The following is a 5129-nucleotide window of genomic DNA, read 5'->3' on the forward strand; positions in this document are numbered from 1 at the left end:
GGTCCGGCAGATAAATATCCATCTCTTAGCGTTACTTCTAAAAATTTCTAAAAATTACTAACAATTGTAGGACCTGTCTGATTAGCACTGGAACAAAAACAAACTCCACCTATTTCTGGCACTGTGGTTATGGTATTCTTCTTCAGTTCTTGTTCTAAAGTGTTGCTGCTAAACCGCCAATATGGTTCATTCCAGAACTGCTGCATTTCAGTGGCAGATGAAACCATACACCAGACAGACTGAATGTGCAAAAAGTATTCAGATAAAACTCATAGATAAATAAATGTAGAGCTACTATTTGAAACATCTAAACTTACTGTATTTATATGCCACTATTTATGCACCAAAACTACATAGTGTGAAAAAGGCATCTGCAGTTACTAACAAACTAGCAGACGTACCCGGCCTTGCTTGGGTTCTTAACTCAGTCTGGGATATTTAAGAGCAGGTTAGACAAACATCCATCAGGGTTTAGCTAGATGGTGCTTGGTCCTGCCATGAGGGCAGGGGATTGACTTGATGACATCTAAAAGGTCCTTTCCAGGTCTAGTGTTCTGTGAGTCTAAGCACACGATGTCAATGACAGCAAGAGTCATTGGGGCTCCCAAAGGCAGTAGCATTGAGGAGAGGATACAGGGGTCTGAGACAAGGTATGCAGGTCACCTATCTGGGCACTGGCCTCTGAACTCTGTGTGCCTAGATCCTGATCTCCATGACAAAGCCCTGACTGTGGGTGCCCATAGGGGGTGGGGAGGGGAAGAGGAGGTACCAGGTGATAGGGTAGGTACTGGTGCTAAGATTCCTTCTGCCAGGCCACATGAGACACGCCCAGCGGCAGACAGTCTGTTTCCATGCGGGAGCTTGCCCTGGCGTCACCGTTACTGAGGGCCAATCCACAGCCCCACTGGAAATGCCAGTCCTGGGCTACATACCCTGCGCCCGGCTTGTGCTCCTTATTCTGGTGCTGCAAACGCCTGTTGTTCCAATGCTGGGGTCACTTCCAAGGGGCATCTGCCCTGATCCCCCCAGCCCCCGACCTGAAGACATCTAACGTCTCTAAGTAATTTTTAACTTGTTCTTTTCCTATTTTAACTACTAAACTTATCTTATTTCCACGAACATTCACTATGTTAGGCATCCTGTCATCATGAATCTTCTTGGTGAAAGCTGAAACCAAGAAGTCATTTAAGCACCTCTGCCTTTTCCAAGTTTTCTGTTATTGTTTCTCCCTCTTCATTGAGCAATGGGTCTAGCCTGTCCTTGGTCTTCTTCTTGCTTCAAATATCTTTGTGCAGTTTTTGCTTGTTACCCTTTATGTCTCAAGCTAGATGGAGCTTGTTTTGTGCCTTCACATTTCTAATTTTGCCCCTACATACTGTGCTGTTAATCCTTTGTATTTTGACCTAGTTTCCACTTTTTATTCGACTCCTTTTTGATATTTAGATCATGTACAATCATTTGGTTAAGCCAAGATAGTCTTTTACCATATTTCCTGTCTTTCCTACACAGTGGAATAGTTTGCTCTTAGGCCCTTAATAATGTCCCTTTGAAAAACTGCCAACTGTCTTCAATTGTTTTTCTTCTTAGTTTTGCTTCTCATGGGACCTTACCTACCAGCTCTTTGAGTTTACCAAAATCTGCCTTCCTAAAATCTATTTTCTCTATTTTGCTGTTCTCCCTTCTACTGTTCCTTAGAATCATGAACTCTATGATTTCATGTTTATTTTCACCCAAGCTGCCTTTCATTTTCAAATTCTCAACCAGTTCCTCCCTATTGTTAAAATCAAATGTAGAACAAAGGGAGAGAAAAAGAAAACAGTATGTCGCAGGGGTGGAAGTTTTTAGGCTCCGGATTTGGTGGTAGGAAGGCTCCTTATCTGGTCTGAAGGCAGGCAGGATGGTGTAGCCTCAGCTCTGTGGTCTATTTTCTTTGTGCTGCAGCTGCCTCTAATGGCCACTCTCAGTATCACGTCACTTTTCTCTGTGCCCTTCGCTTTCATGTGGCTCCATTCTCAGCTCCCTCTCTCTCCATTCCCGGCATTTCCCATTTTGCAGGCACAAACAAACTTTGACTTCGGTTTACGTCAGGGTAAGAGGAAGCTGCAATCAAATTCAGTGGTCCTAGTTCTTACCCTGTAGGAGGAGTTCTTGAACGAATGGACAAACAGACGCAAAGACAGACGGCTGCCCTCTAAAAATAGATGAGATAGATTAGATTATGTGAGAAACTGAAGCCAAAGATGACTGATTGTTTGCACATAGAAAATACAGATCACTAATATCACCGTCTATATCTGGAGAGCGTCTCTTTGACAAATCCACTTAGATGCCGCGCTGCAGCTTTCAAAATGAATCACATCTGCTTTTAATACACCACAGCTGTTTCCTTCAGGAGGATTCACTAACTTGAACCTAGGAAACAAAATAAACAAACAGATCACTGCTTAGGATTTTTGAATAGCTCTCTTAACTGCTGACTGGTTCCTGCAGCGCCCTGGTTGATCATTAGTAGCAGTAGTTTGGCCTTGGTCTATTTCTGGAAAAGACATGTCCACATTATAAAACCCAGCTCACAGGATTGGCCTGACACTGATGGAAGCTGTGGAGTGAGGCTCAAGACTAGCTCTTAACATCCCTTTCTCCCATATATTGCCTCTGCTCTCACAAATGCTGGAAAAAAATACCCTTGTGCCGCTAGCTGAACATCTTACACCAGCAGATAAAACCACTCACAGTGTTCGATTTAACAGGGACCCATCCATCCAAGTCCAATTCCTTGCAGGGGATGTAACAGTGAGTCCGAGCCAGACCTCGTTTGTGTCTTTGGAATTTGTTTTAATGAAAATCTGTAAAGGACAGGGAAGAATGAACTGCTGGGGGAAAGAGGGTTTAGTGGTTAGGGTACTTGCCAGAGGCTCTGGCAAAATGAAGGCCTTGCTACTCTGTTTGTGATGTCTGAGGCCATGCTATAGGTGAGATGGCAGAGTGCAGTTTCTGTACTGTTGCTCGCTTTAACTTTTCATTTCCTTGCTTTTTAGCACATTTAGGGTACGTCTAAACTACATGCCTCTGTCGGCAGAGGCATGTAGATTTGTTTGTTCAGCAAAGGTAAATGAAGCCGCGATTTAAATGATCGCAGCTTCATTTACATTTATATGGCTGCTGCGCTGAGCTGACAAACAGCTGATCAGCTGTTTGTCAGCTCGCCGCTAGTCTGGACGTTCCCCCTGTTGACATCAAAGCCCTTTGTCGGCAGCCCCAGTAAACCTCATTCCACAAGGAATAACAGGGCTGCCGACAAAGGGCTTTGATGTTGACAGGGGGAACGTCCAGACTAGCGGCGAGCCGACAAACAGCTGATCAGCTGTTTGTCAGCTCAGCGCGGCAGCCATGTAAATGTAAATGAAGCCGCAATCATTTAAATCGCGGCTTCATTTGCCTTTGCTGATCTGTCTAATCTACATGCCTCTGCTGACAGAGGCATGTAGTCTAGACACAGCCTTAGATGTGTACAGGGCAACTCTGACAGATGCACAGCACCTTGGCTCTGTCTGTTATTACTAGCAATGCTCATAGCCCCCAAGGGAAGTGTTATTTACCATCTCAGCCTGGTCCCGGATCACCGGCAGTCGGGAGCCCCTCCTTGAACAGTTATTGCAGCTCTCGTTCCAGGAAGCTTTGTCTTTAGACACCCAGTAGCACTTGTCCCGGTGCAGCAGCCAGTCTGGGGGGCAGAGCTTGCACCCCGGTGCATCTGGAGGGGAAAATGGAAATGCGCCATGAAGCTGAAAGTTCTGAACTTCACTGAACTTGTGCACAGGCCCAATAGTCAATTTGCAGCTGCAGGCCAGGAAGGAGGGTGCTGGTGTGATTTGTGAGCTATGAGTAACAGCACCGGCCTGTGAAGGTCAGGCTCAGCTGGAATTCTCCTTCACTCTCTCCCCTCAACAGCTGCAGGGTTCCTGTGCCCCACTGAACAGCCATTGCAGTTTGCACTCCAGGTGGGGCAGGTAACACGGCCTGTGCAAAGCTAAAGGATCTTCATTTAGGTCACAAAGTCAAAGTTGGAAACACCACGTTCATGGCAGCCCATGCAGCTGTCACTCAGCCTGACTGGGGGTTCTTCCTGTGCAGTGAATGTTTGTTTGGGGACCCATCATGGACATGGGCACCAGATCAGCCTGCACACTGAATGAGGCAGCAGCCATAGGGGGAAAAAACGGTAGGTAACCATGCAATAGAGACAGTAGCATAAGGTGCACACAAATGGGAGCTGGATTATGGTTGTGTGGGTAATTATAATTACTGGCATTTCCTAACTATCAGGAGCTTGGCTTTGTAACCATCCTGTTCCCTTAATGCAGGGTTGTATTCCAAGTGTTAGTTTCTCTAAAAAACAAACAAACAAAGAAGCAAACAAACACATAAAGCAATTCTGATACACGCAGCAGGAACAACGCCCCATCCTGAACCTGAAGCAGGTTTTGGACCTGGCTCAGCACCACGCCCCACTGCTACTGCTCAGGGATAGTGGGTGACATGGAAAATCTGTCATCATGAGAGGAGGAAGCAGGGGATGGGTACTCAGTGGGAGCCCGGCCAGCTCTGTCTTCCTCCCCAGTAGGAGCTTCTGCCCCATGTGGTGTCCCTGGAGGTGACAGACCACTGGGGACATGTGCTGGCAGGGTTGGTGAGTTCTATGGGTTCTTGATGCAACAGCACCAGGAATATTCCTGGCCCAGAGGCTTAGCTCCAGTAAAGTTTAGGACTGTGTCTCACTCTGGCCTCACATGCATCCCCCATCACCACCTGCAACCCCTGAGAGATTTAAAATGGCCCCAGGAGTCCCTGCCACCTGCAGCACAGCTGGATTAAAGCAGCTTCCTGCCAGCTCTGGCCCCATGCACAGCAGCCAGCATGTCCCTGTGGCTCCTGGGTGGAAAGGAAGTTGTGTCTCCACACATTGCCCCTCCCCTGGACACCCCTATGGCCAATGGGAGCTAATGGGGTGGTGCCTGTGGGGAAAAGCGCATGGAGAGCTCTGAGACTTCCCCTGCGTAGGAGCTGCTGCCAGAGGGAGGTCCCCTAGGTAAGTGCCGTATTCCTCCTGCACCCCTACCCCATCACAG

General features: G+C 47.2%; 1 long non-coding RNA gene across 1 annotated transcript; it reads right to left on the reverse strand.

Annotated features, from left to right (window-relative positions):
* Window positions 1-1174: 1174 nt before the first annotated feature.
* On the reverse strand, window positions 1175-3751 carry LOC149522237 (uncharacterized). The gene is made up of 3 exons (XR_016347289.1): window positions 3600-3751; window positions 2734-2846; window positions 1175-2412 (listed from the first exon to the last, which is right to left on the reverse strand). It is a non-coding gene; the product is annotated as an uncharacterized LOC149522237 (long non-coding RNA).
* Between the last annotated feature and the right edge of the window lie 1378 nt (window positions 3752-5129).

This window comes from Pelodiscus sinensis, chromosome 19 (genome assembly GCF_052426305.1).
Source record: "Pelodiscus sinensis isolate ZL-2025 chromosome 19, ASM5242630v1, whole genome shotgun sequence".
In the NCBI taxonomy this organism is placed as follows: domain Eukaryota; kingdom Metazoa; phylum Chordata; order Testudines; family Trionychidae; genus Pelodiscus; species Pelodiscus sinensis.